Source organism: Plecotus auritus (assembly GCF_963455305.1).
Source record: "Plecotus auritus genome assembly, chromosome: 4".
Taxonomy (NCBI): Eukaryota; Metazoa; Chordata; class Mammalia; order Chiroptera; family Vespertilionidae; genus Plecotus; species Plecotus auritus.
In genome coordinates this window covers 22,623,990-22,646,445 of record NC_137775.1, presented here as the reverse complement: position 1 = coordinate 22,646,445, position 22,456 = coordinate 22,623,990, and the positions used below count along the sequence as shown (strand labels likewise).

At 36.2% G+C, this 22,456-nt stretch overlaps 1 long non-coding RNA gene across 1 annotated transcript in view; it reads right to left on the bottom strand.

Annotated features, from left to right (window-relative positions):
• Positions 1-522: 522 nt before the first annotated feature.
• Positions 523-22,456, bottom strand: part of LOC308247284 — a 184,310-nt gene continuing 162,376 nt past the window's right edge. The window contains exons 3-5 of the long non-coding RNA XR_013960480.1: positions 6,246-6,383; positions 2,324-2,473; positions 523-815 (exon numbers count right to left, since the gene is read on the bottom strand). This is a non-coding gene — a long non-coding RNA (uncharacterized lncRNA). The remainder of the gene's footprint in view (positions 816-2,323; positions 2,474-6,245; positions 6,384-22,456) is intronic.

Genomic DNA, 22,456 nt, shown 5'->3' with positions numbered 1-22,456 from the left:
TTGGTGTACAGAAATGCCATAGATTTCTTGGCATTAATTTTGTATCCTGCTACATTGCAGAATTTATTTAAGTCTAATAATTTTTTGATGGAGTCTTTAGGGTTTTCTATGTACAGTATCATGTCATCTGCAAATAAGGACAGTTTTACTTCTTCTTTTCCAATTTGGATGCCTTTTACTTCTTTTTCTTGTCTGATCGCAATGGCAAGTACTTCCAGCATTATGTCGAATAGGAGTGGTGAGAGTGGGCATCCCTGTCTTGTTCCTGTTCTTAGGGGAATTGGTTTTAGTTTTTGCCCATTGAGTATGATGTAGGCTGTGGGTTTGTCATACATGACTTTTATTATGTTGAGGTATGATCCTTCTATTCCCACCTTGCTGAGAATTTTTATCAAGAAAGGGTGTTGGATTTTGTCAAATGCTCTTTCTGCATCAATTGATATGACTATGTGATTTTTATCTCTCAATTTGTTTATGTGATGTATCACGTTTATTGATTTGCGAATATTGTACCATCCTTGCATTCCTGGGATAAATCTTACTTGGTCATGGTGTATGATCTTTCTGATGTACTGCTGGATCCTATTTGCTAGAATTTTGTTGAGGATTTTGGCATCTATGTTCATGAGAGATATTGGTCTGTAATTCTCTTTCATTGTGTTGTCTTTTTCTGGTTTTGGTATTAGGGTGATGCTGGCTTCATAGAAGGAGCTTGGAAGTCAAATATAACCTAATTTGTCAGAGGGAAACTCAGGTACATTGGTCCTGCTTGGAACCCTTGTGGTCTTGAATACTTTGTTGCACTTTAGTCAGGTCTGCAAGAAAGGAGAAGATTCAAGAATGGATTCACTAAACAATTAGTGAGAGCCAATTGACTACGTCAGACATATTCTGAGATAGGGGACTATGGGGCATGAGGATTGCTGCCTAATTTATTTGCAATAGGAAAATTATTTTAATGTTAACTAAATGCACTAATATTTGTATTAGTCAGGGTTCTCTGGAGAAACAGAACCAATAGGATGTGCATGTGCATGTGTGTGTGCGTGTGCATGTGTCGTGTGTGTGTGTGTGTGTGTGTGTAAAGAGATTTATTTTTATTTTAAGGAATTGGCACATGTGATTATGGAGGCTGTGAAAGCCAAAATCAGCAATTGAAGGGAAAGACTATTATTTTTCATGCATATATCTAATTGCCTCTGACTTAAGAAACAACAAAATAAAAAGACTGAACAATTTTTTGTATTCTCAGCCTTCATTCCAATTTAACTGGAATAGCCCCCCAGTTTGAAGATGGATGCTTCCTAATGGATCAAGTGGTGAGTTCCTTACCCAAGCTAGGTCAATCAGTTACATGTAATACAGATGTTAAAAACTTTAGTAAGATACAATATAGCAACAATATTTTTCCACCTAAAATTTTACTCATTAGCCTCATGATACTAAAATATAAACTCTATAATCATCTTGGGAAAAAAACAACCCTTATGAACCTATAAGTGATGCCCATGGCCTTTCAGACTATCCATGGGTATTCACCTGAAGATGTCCAGGTTTCTATATGGCAACTATGATCACAATTCCATATAGGTTCCAGTATCCATAATGATGTTTATTGCTTAAAAATTACTTTCTCCTTGAAAAAATTCAACCACAGTGGTCAAGACAAATGTCCTCTTAAAACAGTGAAGGCAATTGGTCTGCCTGAAATGGCACAGGCTGGAATTGCACAGACAAACCACTGTCAGAACTCTCCACTGGATAATTTAAACAGATAGGTTGTTCATGAGACTTGTGTATAATTTGCACTATGTTACAGGGGAAAGTTTGTGGTCTCCTGTAGACTATTTTATAACATTTTTCAAAAAAACTTCTAAGAAATCATATCCACAGAAGGTATTACTTGAAGGTACCAGAAGGCTTAAGCCTTTGATTAGAGGGAAAAATATTTCTGTTGAAGGAGAGTAAGGAACAGAAAAATATGCAACTTTTAATGGATTAAAGGCACATCCTACAGTTCATATTGAAAACTGGATTACAGTAGTTGAAAATCAGAACCAGTGTGTACATTAGAGTTAAAAATTCTAGAAATGTTCATTGTTTTGTTTTAGAACTAAGTTGACTGAATGTAATGGTATACCGAGTTGGGCTGAGATAAAATAAACTCAGTCATCTGGTAACTAATTTCACATGAGGTATTTACTATAATGAATTAATGCCCACCACAGCCTGAGGATTTAAAGCAATATTCAGCAGATATTGTGCCTTTGCATGAGAGAACTTAACACATAGGAACCCAGAAAAGCAATGGTTCCTAACTCACCTTTGCTTTCATTGTTCTGCCAGTACCACAAATTGGTGCTTATCTTCCATGTCAACCTGACTCCTGCCAGATCCAGCCATTTCTGAGTCATCAAGGCATATGCCTCCATCTGCAATCTCACTTCAAAGAGAAATTTGTGACTTGTAACATCTGTAAATACAAATATATTCGTAAATAGCTATCCAGTTTCCTATATAAGGGAAAGGGATAAAAATACATGTTCTATGAATCACCAGGATAACACATGAAATGAAATATAGTCTCCAGATAATGGTATTTTTTGGACCATAAAGATTCTGGTACAAAGTTCTCATTACTAAGTGGCAAAGAACATATTTAGAACTGAGGTCCCTGGAAACTCGTTCTACCTTAATATACTATCCCTTTAAATCTAAATATATAAATCAATGATAGATAAATAAAATCACACAAAATGCCCACACTCATTAAGTTTAGAAAAGTGGCAAAATCTTTTTTTAAAATCCCATAGTCTCTAAACAAAATATATAATGACTATTAACAGTTTTACCTGATTTATTTTTCTACTCTAGCTTTAAAATAAATAATAGTTATACTAATATGGCATCATGTAATTTTAAATACTACTTTTCCATTTAATTTTACAATAAACACATACCATAGTTTCAAACTTTTGTAAATATGCCTGGGTGGTGTTTCATTGATTTGGATGTTCCATAGTTGAGAAAATGGTTTCTATTTTTGGTCTAATTTTGGAGTGAAGTCCTTCAGACTTAAATATTTTGCACTGATGCCTGAAAACAAAATCATTTTGACTTGCTTCTCTGTGGCTTTAGGAGTGCAGTGCTCATTCTAGTTAAACTCAATCTTTCTCAAGAAGAATCTTGAGAAGAAAACCTCAATGGCAAAGTGTGAACAAGCAAAAGAATTGCCAATAATGGGAAAGAGCTATTCCTATGATGTTTCAATTATCAGAGCCAGGAAATAAGTCCTGGATATTTTAGGATTGGTTTGTCCAGATATCAAATTTGAGGAAGTTTTCAGGTTCACATTTTTTCCTGGATTAGCCTGTCTTTGACTCTTTATCCTTATATAGAAATGGCTGGACTGGTCACATTTTAAAAAGAAATGGAGAAAAGATTTTCCAGGCCAAATCAAATTTTATGTTTCTGTTTCTCCCAAATTATTTTCAGATGCAAGAAAAAGCAAACCACTTAGAAAACTGCACACTGCAATGAAGTTGGAATGCAAGTCTTCATCTGAAGGGAGGGAACAAATTTTGGATTATTCAACCACAAAATATGTGAACCACAAACAAGTGTAAATAACAGGTAGACACAACACACACACACACACACACACACACACACACACACACACAAGTGGCTGCGCACACACACACACAAACACACACACACACACACATAGACACAGGTCTGCCCTTTTCCCAGGAATTTTCATTAATGTAGTTTTTTTAAAAAAAGCTTATTAACATCCCAGTAAAAGTATATAAAAATTTCATGTCTCTTTCTATGTTTAAATGTTTGGCTTTGCAAATATTGTGAATATTCTAAATAAAATAAAAAGATCTTAAAATATAAGAAATAAAATCATGGATGTAAGTTTTTAATGATCAGGCCATACATAGCCAATTGAAGTTGAAAATAAATTACTGTGCCTCAACTCTTCTTCTAGGACCCAATCCCAAAATCTTTCCCTAAAATAGAAGAGTTTCTAGCATGAATTGTCTTTTTCCCTTCTATTATATAGGCTCATTTGTGTAGAGGACAGAAAATATCCCAAATAAAGGGATAAAGACACTTGTTGAGTTGTTTTTCTCCTGGATGCAAACAATTAACTGAAAGCTAGGCAATTAAAGCATAATTATAGTCTTTCTGCCAGTTGCCATGGAATATTAAAGATATCTAGTTATCTAAAAATTATAGATTTTAGCAATATTTTTTATTTTCTCAGATAACATTTTCACTGGTTTATGCAATCTCTTTTAGATACCTTTATAGTAAAATCAGAAACTTAGCATGCCTTCCAAATCCCTTGGGGGAACTAATAATGCCATATTTCTTGAATGGTCTATAGTTTTCAAAGGCCTTATACTATAAGATTATATGATCAGCTCCATTCATTTCTTCTTTATTCCTTCACTGCCTTATATGTGTCAAATACTGGGTGAGGTTTTAGGGATTTCTACATGCATAACATAGCATACATCTATGAAGAGCTTCCATTTGTCTTCAGGTAAGGAGATAATTTAAAGATGATTTAGCACTTTATTTTCAAAAATATGTTGGGATATTGTCCAGCAAACCTCTTCTATAAAATAATTCCTACAAATATTGAATACATTTTTATAAGATAATATATTTTTTATTACTTGTCTGAATGGATAAGAAAGTAAAAAAAAAGTCTTCATGGACAGATGGCAAAAGGTGTGAATACAGAGCAGTAGGCAAGTTTCAAAGTCATTGTTTTCCCTGAGGGCATATGTCAGACCTGTGGGCCACAACTACATGGAAAGAAACATAGAAAAAGCTTAGAATCTGTTTAAGGGGAGATATAAAAGCAAAGAAGCATGATTAAACCAAAAGCCTCCAAAAGATGATATCTCAGTAGATGAATTAGGACAGAATATTCTCACAAGGAGATTTAAGCCATATAAGGTTATTGATGAGAGCCACCAAATATCACACTAAAAATATTCCAGGTTTTGGAAAAGCACACACAGACCATGCAATAAAATCAGCCACATTTTCAAGAAAAACAAGAAGATATCAAGATTATGAAGGTAGACAAGAGATTTTTTCAAAAGTCATTAGGTAGATTTGAAAAAAATACAAGTGATGAATCTGGAAATAAAGGAATTACTCAGAATATAGTAGAGGGAGAAAGAGATCAAACATATAAAAAATAGCTAGGCAAAACAGAAGATAGAAAAGGTAACTGAAGTTTCAGAAGAAACGAGAGAGAGAGAGAGAGAGAACAAGGAAATATTAAAAAATTAATAATTAAAGGTTTTCTTGCCAATCTTAGCTTCAGTAAGTACAACAGATATCAAGCAGAGATTTAAAAAAAAGGCCCACCCAGACACAATGAAACATCCTAACATCAAAGACAAAACGATCTTAAAAGAGAGACAAGATAAAATAATTTCAAATAAAAATTAAACTGAAGCAGACTTCTCAATAACAACAGTGGAAGTCAGAATGATATTTTTAAAGCTCTGAAAGAAAATAAATATCAACCTAGAATTTTTTTCTTAGTAAAACTATCTTTTGAGAAGAAGCATTTTTCCCTATTATTCTTTTTTAAAAATGTAGATAGCCTCTCATCATATGAATGTTGCTTAATCATTAAACCACCTACTACTTAGCTATTATGATTATACAGTGGGGGTTTCCCCCACTCCTACTGCAATGACTTTTTAACTCTAATGATGTTGAGCTTGACTATGGAGCTTATGGAACAGAGAATTTTTTTTATAGGCAAACAAGAAAAAATACTTTACTATACAATGACAGACTACCAACTCCATCATTACATATGTAAAAAATCCATCATCACTATAGCCATACATTGGACCAGTAGATTATCTCACTCTTGACTCTTAGGGAAATAAGCTATCTGCATGAATCTTGCCCATCTCTACTTTTTTTCCTTCAGGTATCCTGCCTAAGGTTCTCTGTGTATGCCATACTATAATAATCATTTAACAATTTTTTAAAGTTTTTCAGTTCTCAGGTACACTAAAAGAAAAATATTTTTAAATCAGGTGTGCACTTTCTATGTTTTTAAGATGTTTTTAAAAAGTTTCTAGTTAAGTCAACTTAAAGAAAATGTATCATTTAACAACCAGTATGTTTATGCAAACAGAGATATTGATTGTGCTTGCCCAAATTAGTTTGGCTCTAACACTTTGAAGACTCACCATAGGTAGCTGCTGTCCTTTCAGCTTGGGCTCCCAAATAAGCACACTTGGAACAAATTTGAACCCAAACTGGACCTTGGAGCCAAATCCCACCAAGTCTCAGTCAAGCGTAGTCTAAATCAGCCAATCTCACTTGACCTGAAAACACATGAGTGTTAGAATAAATGTTTGCTATTGCAAATAACTTGTTTATAGGTGGTTTTTTTACACGTATTCTTGTGACAACAGCTGATAAATACAACTGGAATTGGACATTGAGGTTGTTTTCCAGTTTTGCCATTACAAACAGTGTTTTATTGAATGTGTCACTACAATTTTTTAAAAAGTATCATTATTCTCTTTTTACAGAGGAAGAATCTGAGGTTTGGATTAAGTATCATCCAATGCTATACAGCTATTAAATGGCAAAATCATAGTTTGAATCTGGGCTATCTAATGCCAAAGTCCATGTTCTTCATAAGATGCTACATTGCTTGTCATTGAAATATATTTACTCTTCTGGGTAAATATATATTAAAATAGTTCTGGTATTGTAATAGCATAGAATAGCTTTGACTGGCAATATAAGTATTAACTGCTTTTATCTCAGTTTTATTTAAAATCAAAAACTGCACTGAATTCTTGTTAGGTGAAACACTAACCTCTATATCTATCATTTAAAGAAACCTTAGCTTGGTGTGATGTTTTTCCTTAAAACAGGCATTAAATCAGACCATAATTCATAACGGAAATTACAGGTTCAATATGAGAATAAGCACCCTGCTAGAACTTTCATTTGTAAGTTCCTTTCTTTAAGGAGGTGTCTTTTTCATAACAGCATTGTAAGTTTAGTCATACTTTCACACACATACATAGTGAGTTAATACTTGAAAGGGTGTGCAGTACTTTAATATCTTTTACTAGGAGTCAGTAATGTTCACATTATTCACGTGGGACAGTGTCCTAAGGGAGTAATATATATATTGTGAACAGTCAGACACACAAATTAGTAACTGCCAAAAGAACCTCAGGTTCTGCTTATGTTTGATAAGTTAAATGTGTTTGATGTTGAAATGGTTCTGCTATGTAAAATTTGCCAGGGCTGAGAGAGCAGAGGAAAAGGCTGACAATTCTATCAATACATTAAGAGTTTATTAAGGGAGTTTATACTAGTATATGAAAGTGTCCCAGGCAGCAACAAGATGACATAGGTATTCTCCCTGCAACAGGGCAGGCGCTAAGGGGTTATATAGGACAGTGCAGGATGGGTAGGGGTATAATCATCCCAGATAAGGGGAAAATTCCTATCATGCTTGCCCAACTACTATGCTTGCCAGGGGTGAAACCAGCACAACGAGCATGCAATGGGGCATAAGGGAGGGGACAGAGTCTCTGAGGGGATCTAGGGGAAGTAGTTTCTGTTCTGCCCCGGGTCTGGCTGGAAGGTCTGGCAGTGCCAGGCAGTAGTCACATCAGAAAATAGTCTCCCCTCCACAGGTCCACTTAGATATGTCATTAATCAAGAGAATACCATTCATTTCTTTATGTTCAGCACAACTTGACATCATGTAGCTCAAAAGTGAAATGAATGTAGTTAGAATAATTTCAGCAGTCCATAAGCACTATCCTTATGAGCCCTCCATACAGAAGGTACCAAATTGTTTTATTTTGAGGTTTAGGGATATTATTGCTAAAGGGAGGCATTATGGAACTGGAGATCAATTTGCAAATACAACCATTTCTGTACATAGCCCTTACATTACCTGACTCTAAATATATGCATATACTATTTTGGTTAGTAGTGTTCTGTCTCAAAAGAGAGTCCAACTTAACTGAAATATGCAGATCAGCTTAGTCTTTCACAGACAAAGTGGCCTGCCATAAAAGCTAACAAATCACTTTAAAATTTTAACTTATATTTAAATGCACACCCCATATCTTCAAGCATCTATACAAATGATAATGACACAAGATGGAATGGAATGCAAAAAAACAAAAAAGAGGTGAAGACCAAGTCCTGAAAACTAGCAGAGGATGGAGTCATTGTCAAGTTCATTCTTTCAGAGAAACTTAACCATGTCTTTTTCAGTAGTGTTAAAGAAGTACAGAGAGGTAGTGATATTGGGCTGAGGCAGTAGTGGAAATCCAAAATAAACACATGATGGAAGGAAATAAATCCAGTTTATATAACATCCAGAATCCTGAGAATTAATACAGAAAAGCTAGGTTGGGTGTCCATGATAGATGATTTTATATATATCTATAGATGAGTATGATTATATGTGTATGTGTATCTAAATCTTTATCTATATTATATATCTATCTATCTATCTATCTATCTATCTATCTATACTGAGCTGAAAGCGTATTTTTCCATATAATGCTTAAAGTATAATAATGAAGGCTTATGCATGCAGGCTTAAGAATTTTCTGACTTTATTTCTTTTTTTCCAGAGCAAGGTTATACTTTTGCCTCATGCATACCAATGCTATGACAGGGCATTAATTAGAACCAATGAAATGGGGCATCAGTATTTTCTCCTACAGGTTCCTCACACATTCTCCATTAAAGAGATCAGTTCAGCCCTAGCCAGTTTGGCTCAGTGGATAGAGGGCAGCCTACAGACTGAAGGGTCCTGGGTTCGATTCTGGTCAAGGACATGTACTTTGGTTGCAGGCTCCTCCCCTGCTTGGGCCCTGGTCAGGGTGCATGCAGGAGGCAACCAATCGATGTGTTTCTCTCACATCAATATTTATCTGTCTTTCCCTCTCTCTTCCACTCTCCCTAAAAATCAATGGAAAAATATCCTCAGGTGAGGGTTTTAAAAAAAGAAAAAGAGTTCAATTCAAGAGTATCTCCTGTCACAGTAACCTTATTTGCTCTACTGTATTAGGGACATTGGGACCAGACGTCTCCTACTCCACCCGAGAAAGCTCAGGCTGGAGGCTGGAGACCTGGGTCATGACCAACTATTTCTCAGGCCCTATGAACTGCTTAAAAACCATAGTTTACTCACTGAGCATCCAAGCCCATGAATGTCTGTGACACTTCCCTTCACCCCAGGGATTTTAAGATTTTTTAGTCCACAAATTGTCCATAAAATGATGTCATAATAAAAGCATTGATGAAGCACTGTCAGCTGATGCTCATCAAGGCAGGACAAAATCACAGCACTGTCAAACGCCTCCCTGCGTTCCCAGAATCATTTTTGAATAGTGTCTATTAGCCAGATGTGAACTTAATCCACTGTAGTCAGCTAACTTTGGGATGAGTCTACTCCCACACTGCTGACCATAATTATTTCCTGCTGTAGGAATACTATTCACTGCATGTGAATCTTTCTTTGATTTTTCTGTTTTGGCTGTCACTGTCAAGTTATGAAATAATATTTTTTCAAAGTATGAAAACTGTAAGATCTATATCAATGTAAGGCATTAATTAGAGTCCTCCAAATCCTTGCTCTACTAACATTTATCTAGAGAGATTTCTTTTGCAGTGTTTATAAAATGGTGTTTAAGGTCTGTTATAAGCCAAAGAAGCTGATTCCCATGGACAATCTAATTTAGCTAAAACGAACTGACCACATCCTATGTCATTTAGCACATAAATGAAAGGCAACAAAGGGTCTACTCCAAGCAACAATGAGCATGTGGTGCTCACCCCCAAAGTCTCCCCACCTTATCTGAAGATGTAACCCATTCCTCCTTACTCAGCAATAAAATGATATGGGGGTGTATAACAGAGATTTCTTCTTCAGCAGTCTTGGTGGCTCAAGAAAAAATTTCGTGTCAAAAAATGTATATTAACGATGGTAAAATGTCTTTTGATACTTTAGAGTTCTATCTAAAGCTTCATTAAAGTTTAACTTCAATGAAGAAATTTGGTGCATCTTCCATTACACATCTAAGTCAAGGTGAAACATGATGCTGTCTACATTTTTGATGGCCAGGCTAAAAGCTAAGTTCTACTGTGCTGTTTCTTACTCCAAAACAGTGACACACTAAACTCCTCAGTGACACAATAAGCACAGATGTGCTCAGTATACTCTCATGGGCTTATGTGAATTTTCAGGTCATCTACAATCTTTCTTTTGTCAAGTGCTTCAATGATTTAGAATCTTCACAGTTGTCAATGGACCATCAGTAGCAGTCTCTCTCACCTGGTTGCCAGAGGCTGCTACTGATGTACAATTTCTGAGCAGCTTGCTGCAACTCTGTTCCCTCCTGCAAAGTCCATCAGAATACAAGTCAATGAGACTGCCACAAAGAGAAATTTTGAAGCATTCTTAATAAATATTACAAAAATTAACTCATTCACCAGCTCAGTACTCTGTTTTGAACCAAACTATGTTATGGCAGTTGGTCTAAAGAAGTCGGTGCCAGGACAGGAAGTTGAAAAGGTCTTCTCTAAAGGAGGAGACCAACCTGTTCTTGGGCACCAAGTGAACTCTAGGGATTGTAGGGCTTGCATTGGAATTTTAGTTGCTGAGAGGTTTGGGCACTGTTGTGAAAGTTTTGATCTCATGACTTACATTCCACTGAATCTACAGGAAAATCTCTGTGTGGGATGGAAAAGAAGTCAGGAGATACAAGAAATTTCACTAAGGTCTGAGGTAAGAAATGATTGACAGTCCTTGTGGACATAAAGGCTTTGGGGCTTTTGAGATTCTTTTGGCCTGAACTAAATTTTGGCTTGTGATACTTGTTTGTGAGCTTTTATGGCTTGAGCATGAAGAGTGGTGAAGGTGAGGGGAAGAGTGAAAGGAGTGTGGGTAAAGAGAGAGACAGAGGACGGGAACTAGGTGGAAGGGGGCCATAGAGGGGAGAAAAGGGGGACATCTGCAATACTTTCAACAATAAAGACTTTAAAGAGAGAGAGAGAGAGAGAGAGAGAGAGACAGAGGAGCCAATTAAGAGAAAGAGGTAGAGAAGAGGGAAAAGGAACTTGGAGGTAGGGTGGGAGAAAAAGTGTTAGTATTTATTGTAAACATTTCCCAAGCACTTAAATTGCAGTCTTGTGTTAAATATTCATGATGTCTTCTGAAAATGATGTTTAATAGATTTGGAAATTCAGAAGGACCATCTTGCCCAAGGCTGCCAAGCTTCTTAGACAAATAATTAAGATAATCTAATCCTGTACTTATCAAACTTTAATACTCATATAAGTCATCAGACAACCTTGCTAAAATACAGTCTTTGAACTAGTTGGTCTGAAAGGGCCTAAGAATCTACATTTCTAAAAGGTTCTAAGAGGTGCTGCTGCTCAGGGGCCCATCCTTTGAAGAGTAAGGTTTTAGAGGATGGACGATATGAGCTGCAGAGGCCACCCCTGGAATGCATTTTCATGGATTTTTAATGGCACACTCCTTCATGGTGGCCTTGTCCCAACATATGAAACAGATGCTAACAGCCTTTTATGTTAGTTTAAATTTTATAATTTAAATATAGTGCCAACAACCCAACTTTAATGAAGATACTAGTCTAGGATAAAAACCCAACTGGTTGTTATAGCCACACATATAATTTTTGTGCATTTCCTTGAGTCAATTTGTGAAATCTGACTACAAATAACTTTTAAAAAATATTGTACACAGTAGCTCTTCATCCCACTTGAATGGGAACACATTGAAAATGGCAAACTAAAAATGGAATAATCTAGTATCCATATCAATCTTTTCAAGACTCAATAAAACAAACAAAAAAGAAAGGCCTGTTCCTGTCTCTAAACCCAAAAATCTGATAAGCAGCTGGCACTGTTTCTCAGTGTCATCTTCATAAAACACATCCCACGTCCCAACATGCTTTCATGAGACCATTGAAATAATTGCATTTTCTTCCTTCTATTGCAGTTAATGTATGCACACACACAAACACAATCATCACACATACACATGCCTGCACATTGTCTAGAAGCATTTGTAATACAAATATCTTAGTATCATCACTTTTCTTTATCTTGAACTTAGACACACAACATTTTTCAGACTTTTCAATAATATGCTGAGAGGAATTAGGCTTTTATATGATATGGATTATGTTCTTTCAGGAACTGTCAATTTTACTCTAATATGATTCCAGTATGCTGAGAAAGTTATTCCAACCAGAATGTGCTGAAGGGATGAATGTGGCTTCCATGCAGGGCATATAAACTTTTCCCAAATAGCATTCTTGTAGAGATTAGAGGATAATCTGGCAGCCAGACCCAGCCAATTAAAACAGTAATTGAAATGGTCGAAAATGTTTTCCTTGGCAAATAATGGTTATTTTGCTTCATTTTGGGTTTCCTTGAATAACAAAAAAAATAGGGTCAATCATAAGACTCCTAATTTATTTTCTTGGTTATCTTTTCTCATCAAACTAAAAAAGGACTGCTGTGGAGCTTAAAGTAAAAAACTGCAACCTGTGGTATGGGGTGGTATGAAGGCAGGCATGAGAAAACAAAATCATTCTTAAGCTAACATAAGTAAACCTCTTGTCAGCATAGAATACGTGGGAATTTCTGGTTTTGGGTTGAAAGGATCAAATGAGAAGGGGAATTCCACAGAAAATAAAAAATACAGAAGAAGCACTCTTGTAAAATGTTGGTTTAATTTTCTCCAGATTAACAGATACTTAAAAACTGAGACATAATTTTAAGATATCCGAGATGAAGAACTAAAATATCAACTTATATGTCATAATTCTCTTCCACTGAAGTCAGTTTTGGGTACTATTAAGTGTTTTAAATCATCTCTGGGGTGAGAGAGTATCTGATTCTTAACACTGGCCAATTTCCATGGTGTAAATATTGTTATCACAGTTAATTTCAATCTACCAACCTGACATTCCTGAACACAGAGTTGGGAAGGGACATGCACTTTGATGAGCCACTGAGAGCTGCTCCAGCACACCGCTGACTAAAGTCATAGTTTTACAAAAGAACGCAGATATGAAAATTCAATCCAGATTGACATTCAGTAGAAATATTGAGAGAGAAAAGTAATAGGCAGAGATCATCATCTCACAAATCAATTAATCTATCTTTAGCTGAATGAAATTGTAAAACTTGAAAAAACCCAAATTAAAAAAATTGTTTTAAAAGAAACACACTTTTCCATGTCAATCCATGCTTCTTTCCTTTAAAACCCTACTTTTAAGCTCAAATCCTCTATGAACCTGCTCTGAAGAGGTCTGAAATTAGTCACCTTACCCATTTTATCATCTTCTTGGAATTAAGATTTCAAAATACCTTATATTAGTGAGTCTAACTCTAAACATTAGAATCATATAGGGAGCTTCCATAAAGCATCATTCCTTGATTTTCCCCAGGACCAACTGAACTTGAAGGCTTTGGTTGGGACTTGGCATTGATACTTTTGAAAAGCTCCCCAAGTATTTAATTTGCAACCAGGGTTGAAAACAACATGCTATGTATTTATTTGTCTATGTTTTCATTGAGAGTGCTCTATAGGATGTCTATGTTCCATCCTATTAAATTATGAACTCTGGCTGGACCATATATATAATTTTTTTCTCTCTCTATTTCTTCTCCTATCCCCATAGCACTGGCAAATGTCACCAATAAAAAAAAGGAACTTTTGATTAAGTTTAGAATAGACTACAAATATGACATTTATCCTATGGACTATAGATTGGACTCATACTCATTCATATTTTCTTATTGCAAACCAAGCTCAGAAATATTTGAGAGGGATCACACTCACCAACTGTGCTAATTAGTGATGATTTTCAATTACTCTGGGCAACACATGCAGAACAAATCATCCTTTTACTTAGAAATGGAAACTAATTATAAATTTGATTTACTGACTAATTAACTCATGGGATTTGCCTACATATATGCCAATATAAATATTAGTATAAAGCAAAGTAAAGAAGAAATGTTCCCTCTTTTTAGAAAATATAAAAATATATTAAAAGCATGGGTGATGTATTCATTATTTCCTGGAAGTACAAACTATATGATGCTATATCATAATCTATATTATTAATTTATTAGCACAATTCTTACTCTGAGAAAAATATATTAAACTATGCAAAATGAATCTGGCCTATTTTCCAAATACACAGGCATCATCATCATTAGTGGCTGCATTGATCAAAGTTCTATCTATGAATCTTAGAAAGCCACATTCCATGTGTAGAAATCTATTCCACCCTTAGGCATTTCAACAGAGCCAAGAACAGCAAGAAGCACAACAAATAGCAGCTGTGGCTCTTCACACGTGTGGTACCGCTTAGACTAAAGCCCAGGATATCATATCTTTGTCCAAAAGGTGCAGCTGCACCAGCTGACAGGCTTTTGAAGGTGGCGAAAAACACAGAAGGCAGAAACTGGCACCAATTCTTCCTCTCCCCACATTCACCCAGTCCCTGCATCACTAGCCTGGGAAATGTTCATGGCCCGCCATGGCCAGCATTTGGGTAAAGCATGTAATATAATTCAGCCAGAGGTCAGGTGCCATCATTTGACTCTGTCATTGGTAGTTCTTCTGTACAGGTACACCAGAAATGAGGTGTATTCCTTCACTAGTGTTGCATAACAAATCACCAGAAAACTCAGGGTCTTTAAACAGCAATCATTTATCATTGCTTACACTTATGTTGGCAGGATGGGGTTCACATGCTCTAGGTTGGGCTTGGCTGGATGGCTTTGTTTGTCACTGCAATTCTGTGGATTGACCGAGGTAGCTCTGGCCTATGTGTGTTCATTCATCCTCGGGCAAGAGCAACCTAGAAGTAGACTTCTCATGGCAATGGTAGAAGCACAGGGTGCAAGTGGAAGTGCAGGGCTTTTCATGCTGAGGCTTACAACTGGCAAGTTGTCACTTCTGCTCATATGCTATGGACCAAAACAAGTCATGTGGCCGAGTCCAAATTCAAGGAGAGAAGAACCACACTCTGCCCATGAAGAAACCATAGCAAAGGTGTAGTAGATGAAGGGATGAATAAAGAGGTCCAACAAATCAATATAGCACATGAACCTGTCAGCTTTTCTGGAAAAGAGTAATGATAATGATGATATGATGATGATGATGATGATGATGATGACGATGATAACAGCAGCTATCTTTTATTATGACTTTACAATGGCCCAGGGATTACATTATTCCAATCTCTCTCTCTCTCTCTCTCTCTCTCTCTCTCTCTCTCTCTCTCTCTCTCTCTCCTCTTTCTGTCTCTGTCTCTCCTTCCCCCCTCTTTTCTTTCTCTCTCAACAATCCTATAAAATGAGTACTACTACATTCTCATTTTACAGATTAGATAACATTGGTAGGGAAAGGAATTATAACCAAATATTGGGAAATCATTAATTTGTAATAACAATAGTTTGGCCTGGGTGTTATCCTAATACACCAAGGTTCCAAGGTTGTGGGTTTGATCCTGGGTCAGTGCATATACAAAATCATTCCATGAATTCATAAATATGTGGAACAATAGATCTCTCTCTCTCTCTCTCTCTCTCCCTCCTCTCCCTCTCCCTCTTTCTTCCTTCCTCCCTTTCTCTGTCAAATCAATAAATTTTAAAAAAATTTGCTAATTTTCTTAAACTATTGTACAGGCATATTAGGTGGATTATGTATGGTAGCTTTGGGATTTCCCACCTGGATATTTTCTGCCTTGTGAGTAGTCATAGACAGTCTGAACCATTACGTAATTTTATTAAGGACCAGGGAGAAGAATGTAATATGCTCAGCCACTGGGGTTTACCTACAGAATGTGCATATGAGTAGAACTTAATGGCAATGACCTCCAAAATAAACTAGCAAACACCCTTGGCTTAAACGCTAAACAATTTAAAATGGGTTAAGAAATATCTGGATGAAAGTCTGACAAGAAATTCACTATGCATTTTTCCCTTTTCTCTTTCTTTTAGGTTTGAGGTATATGGAAATCTATGTATCGAGAGACCGGTGGGGGTTGATAATGGTAATCCGTTGCCCATTTGTATCTCTGAGCACATTGGGAAAGGTCAATTGCACAGGAAGGGAAGAAGTAGTAGTCATTGCTGTTTCTGTAGGACAGGTGGGTGATGCAGGGACTGGAACAGACAGCAGATTTCACAACAGCTTCTGGGAAATTGCTTGCAAATAGCTTGCCTTGGTGCTGCTGGCTGGGGCAGAGGCAGGGAGAAATGGGACATCTCTTGTGATTCTGGCAACTTCCTCTGTTCCCCTAAAGCTGCAGAAGCTTGCTCTGGCCCTCATTCCGGCAGTGGATTTTTTCAGTGCTTACTTCCCTGTTCTAAATCTTCTCTTCCTAAACTAACTAGTTTCTTACTCTAGTTGATTCAACCTGACTACTTGAGGTGACATGTGTTGAAAGCTTGCAAACATAGGTATACCTAAATAATTATGGTAAATTGTCCAAAACAGAATATGTCCAAAATATTCTCAGAAGTTAAAAATCTATAAATAAAAAAACAAATAGCTTAATAACAATAATCTAGGTTGTAAAGTACTATTAACAAAGTTGAGGATATTCGCTAGGCAGAAAAATTGTGAAGTAACAAAAGAAAAAGTACACTTTGTCCTGCAATAATGAGAGGTTAGTCTTGAATTTCTTTTCAAAATGTACATCAAAGAATGTTTTCAAAAACTTAAAAACTACTAATAGAAATAAAAACTAGATTGTCAGTCTCAAATTACTTAATAATATCAAACAAGCATAACCAATTTGGAAAGTAAAACTCCTTTATTCTCTCTCTGTTTTATTTAGCAACTAGAGGCCCAGTGCACGAAATTGCATGAGACCCAGACCCTGCGCACCGTGGGACCCAGTGTCAAGTCCCTCCTGGTGACCAGTCTTTGGTCATTACAGCATTACAACCACTGGTTTTTATTATATAGATTATTTCATGACAACCTATGATTACCAGGCAGAATGTAGATGCTAAGGAAAAGCAGTAAACAAAACAGAAAAATCCCAACCCTCATGAAGTTTAGTTCTGTTGGGATACAGACAATAAAGATGTTAAATACATTATACAGTATTTTAAAAAAAGATAGTTACTCTGAAAAAGTGGATGGGGAGTTTTAGGGTATGAGCTTACAATTTTAAATAGGGTGGTCAAGGTAAGACCTACTGAGAATGTAATACTGAGTCAAGAGTTAAAGTAGGCAAGGAGTGAACCATAATGAAGATGAGATTTTTCCAGGCATTGGAAATTGCTTTTGCAAAGAGCCTGAGGCAGGAATGTGCCTGGCATGTTCTAGGAAGAACAAAGGTTACTTGGTACAGAATTTCTCTGGGAGGTGGGGTGGGGGGGGGGGAGAAGAAGAAATAACTGATTTGAGAGTTAAATCAAAGTTAGATAAATAGAGAGAATGCAAGAGTTTCCAGTTATTTGGCTTTTAAAAAACTATATCTTATTAATTTAGCTAATTAACCAGCTGGGCAGGTGTCTAATTTTAAGGAGACAATATACACATATGGTAAATGTGCAAATTTTCAATGGTACTAAGGGAGTGTACACTGAGAAGTACTAATAAGCTCTGCCCTGCATTTACCCAGAGTTCCCAGCTCCCCACCCCAGAAGAAGCAATGTTACCAGGTCTATGTATTTCTCCCTATGCATCCTAAGACTTTTTCTATTATATTCCCCCAGGGGAAGTAATTTGGAGAAGTCATAGTATGTGTTTGAGAGAGCTGGACAAAGTTTACCTTTATAGATGCACCTTCATCTTTGTACTATAATTATAAGCCCCCAAAGAGGATGGCTGCTCAATCATGCTCATCCCAGATGGGTGGGGCAGGGCCTATCTTGTGAAGACACCAAGTCACCTCCTGAAGAAGCTACCTGTGTGTGACCACCATTTATTTCCAGAGATATTTCTGCTTTCACGTCTAGAGGAAATTCCATGACTGCCATTTCTTGTCTGTCATTTTGCCCCCAGGGTAAGGAGTGACTTCACTTAGCACTTGAAAACAGGTATAAGGAAGTGAAGAAACACAATTATAGGTCATATATATATATATATATATATATATATATATATATATATATGAAAATAATAGTAAAATGAAAAATAAATGGGAAATTTCTGTCCTTCACTAACGGGTATGGGAAGGGCACAAAATGTTCTTTGTTTGATAAAAGTTAGAAGGTTCAGGTCAATCCAATATTTTCCTTACAGTGTGGCCAAAGTATGTGTAATCTTTACTTCAGGCTTTCAGATATTTCCCTTTTCAGGTAAACAAATAGCAAGCCATAAATATGTCCTATAAGTCTTTGGTATTACAGCCAATCTACTCCTTTATCGAGGGCCTGCCAGTCTGATTCTACCCAGAGAGATGTACTGCATAGTTTTCTAATAGTGTCAGGAAAAGTGTCATATCATGTCATAATCTCTTCTCCTAAATCTTAGTAGGATAAAGAAAAGGCTTTATTCTTCAGAGTCTTATGATCCCAGGATTGCCATCACTCAATAATCTAATTCTCTGTATAATTACTAGTTTGCATTAGGTTTCTCAGTCTAGGTAATCCTGTCATATCATCACCAACATCACCATCACCATCATCATCATCCTCATCAGATGAAAGTAACAATGCTAAGAATTTATTTAATTTTGGGTATTTTTTTAAAAGTCAGTGGCAACAAACATGTCTCAAGAATCTCAATGCCACCAACATGTAGGCTCTGAGATAATGGTTCTTTCCACAGTGCTTAGTATTGTGTCTAGCACTTATATGATGGTTAATTTTCTATGTCAACATGGCTAGGCCATGGTACCCAGATATTTGGTCAAACATTATTATAGCTGTTTCTGTGAAGGCATTTTAAAGCTGAAATTAACATTTAAATCAGCAGACTTGGAGTAAAGCAAATTACCATCCATGGTGTGGGTGGGCCTCATCCAATCCATTGAAGGCCTTAGTAGAAAAAGACTGAACTCCCAGGCAAAAAGTGATTCTTCCAGCAGACTGTCTTTAAACTCAAACTATAATTCTTCCCTGGGTCTCTAGCTTGCCGCGCTACCCTGTAGATTTTGGACTTGCTAAGCTTCCACAATCATGTGAACCAATTCCAGAAAATCTCAATCTCTCTCTCTGTCTCTCTCTCTCTCTTTCTCTCTCTCTCTCCCTCCCTCCCTCTTTGTCTCCCTCCCTCCTTCTCATAGTATATGCACACATACATCCTGTTCTGTTTTTCTAGACAACATTGACTATAATTTAGTATGTACAGAATTGTTACAAATACCATTTGCTAAATGAATGAACCAGTAATTCATGAGCAATATGTTTCCTCAATGAATGTGTTTTGCATATGTTCAAATTTTGATGTCAAAATAATCATTAAAGTTCTTATTGTAACTCCATAATTCAAAAGTAGAATTTAATAGTTTAGACTCTTGCTACTCTTTTCTTGATGACCTATGTAGGTGGTATCCAGCTTTCTATATTGGGAAAGAAGAGCAAAGCAATGATAGTTTTATTTAAAATTACACCAACCCACCACAATATTTTCAATACCACTCCACAGTGAAATTGCCAGGGTTTAACCATGCTCTAAAATTCAACCTCTAGAAGGATTTTATCCCCAGAAAAAAAGCCTTTTCCCCCCCCCAAAAAATTCTGGAAAACGGTGGTTGCATAGCACTAGAATGCTTGACATAAACAGTCAATTATATAGCTTCCTATGATCACTTTTCATTCAAGGGAACATTAGAAATATAATGTGTAGCTCAGGGTTTATCTGTCTTCCATAATAAACTTTAACACACACATGAATAAAAGTGCATGTATATTGAAACATATTTTGTTGCTTATCTGAACAGAATGACAGTGAAAGCAAGGCTATAATGGTCTCTTAACTGGGCTGAATTGAAATTTGTTTTCTAAGAGGACATCTCTGGAATTAAAATGTATGTTCAGTGTATACTGGTGTTTCTAGTCCTTTCGTTTTCCCAACTTGTTTTTATTCAACCTAAAAAAATGTCATCTGGGGAAAATAATGAACAACATAAACTGATGAACAAAAATAGACCCGGAGACAGGGAAGCATCAATCAGACTGTCAAACCTCAGAGGGAAGGTAGGGGAGGGTGGGGGTAAAGGGGAGAGATCAACCAAAGGACTTGTATGCATGCATATAAGCCTAACCAGTGGTCACAGACAATAGGGGGGTAGGGGCATGCATGGGGAGGGGTTTGGGATGGGAATGGGGGGATGAGGACAAATATGTGATACCTTAGTCAATAAAGAAATTTAAACAAATAAATAAAAATATGAGGAATAAATTTTAAAAAAATGACCTAAGTTCCCTCTTCTTTTACATTCTACCCCTCAGTTGTCTCCTCTGATACATGTAAACCACTATGAAATTTGACTACTTGACCTCTTATTTTGCCCTCTAAAATTTTTATTTATTCTTACACACATGTATTCTAGAAGAACCTTCTGGATTTAGCAAACCTTCGTTTCATGACACTTAGCTTATATTTTGACTCAATCTGAAGAATCAGATTGATTCAAGGCAGTGAAAACTTTTGAGAAAAGAAGTAAATAAATGTATTAAGCATTCTTAAGATACTGGTAATATAAATGAAGTCTCCAAAAAAGGTTAAAGAAAACTATGATTCAGTAATGGTCTCTTTGGCACCCTCTCTTATTCTCATCTTAATCTTCCATAGCCATTGTCCAAACTAGACTTTCTTTCCCAGCATAATCAATCAAGACCATTTATATTTACTATCAAAATTTAATTCTCCTTTGTCCCACGTAGAGATTAAGGATATAAATCCAATGTATTCATGGGTGCTAATGGGTTAATACTTAGACACTGCCAAGACGCCAACTGGCAGAGTTTTCTGGAGAGGATGTCTTGTCCTGAACAATGGAGCCATTAATTGTAATTTCAGTTGCTGACTGATCGGCAGAAGAAATATTTGGGATAAGAAAGGCTTTTGGAGTTCTTCAGATCAAACCAACTAAGAAACTACCTACTCAGACTGTATGAGGAGTCCACTAAAATTATGATTTTGTTAGATGCCCAACAAAAAAATCTAAAAAATATTAAAACAGATAAGAGAGGTAATTTAATATCAGCTTTAGGTGAGAATTTTGTTAATACAATTATTTTACTGGCACATATTAAAAATGTTGGCTCTTAAACTCATTCATAAGGCAATGAATCTGTGAGGCATGACTATTTCTGATCTACTAGTATAGTAGAGTTGAGGAAACCCTTTTAATGCAGCTTTCATGAAGAAAATAGGAACAACTGGGTTTCTGTGTGAAATGGACAGATTACATTCTAATGCAAAAATAGAAAAAAAGAAATGAAGCAAGGAGGGGAGGAAGAGCAGGGGGGAAAGGGAAGGCAGTAAGGAAAGATAGAAAGGAAGGAAGGAAGAGAGAAAGAAAGAAAAAGAAAGGAAGGAAGGAAGGGAAAGAATTTATATTTTAAAAATTAAAGTTGTTGAATGTCTTCTAAGATCAGGCAGCATTATCCATTTAAAGGATTATAAATGGAGGTACAATTTTGCATTTGGAGAGATAAAATAGAACCTTTTCTACGGGAAGTTAATAAACTTGAGATTAGATATCAAAGAAATTCCTGAGTTTGAGAAGAAATACATGAAACATTTATTTGGGGAGTTTCTGTGTAAGCCTCTGATGTTGGGCTAAGTGAAGGAAAAAGTTGTTGGATCTTGAATTTAATTTTTTAATTTTTTTAGTAAGTAGAAATGAGCTCATCTAAATAGCATTTCCTCTTTTGTACTTTGCCTAAACTATCCTTCTATTTAGTCACACCAATTCCCAGGGATTCTCATATTTCTGTCCTACTACTGCTCATGAAATAAAGTTCTTATAAAAATGGAGCGACATCTTAGATTGATATGATTAGTGAAAATATGGTATAGTAAAGTACACAGCACAGAGAGCTAAGGAGGACTGTGTTTTAGGCCCAGCTCTTCTGCTGGCTCTCAGGGACCTTCTCCATGCCTAGTTTTCTCATCAGTGAAACAAGAGCAATGGAATGAACAACTCCTCAGTTATCTGCCAAGCAGGGGAATCTGACTTTGTTATGTAAAAGTAGCCTGATCATGAACAACAATCTTAATAGCAGTGAGTAATGCATGGAGTCAGTTTTCAACAACTTTGAGAATCTTGTATCTTGAAGAAAACCTTGGAAATCATATAACCTAGCCCTTCCTTCCCAGTCAGAACCACATCTTAATCATTCAAATATGCTCTTCCAAGCTGATCTTCAAGATTCTCCCCGAGGC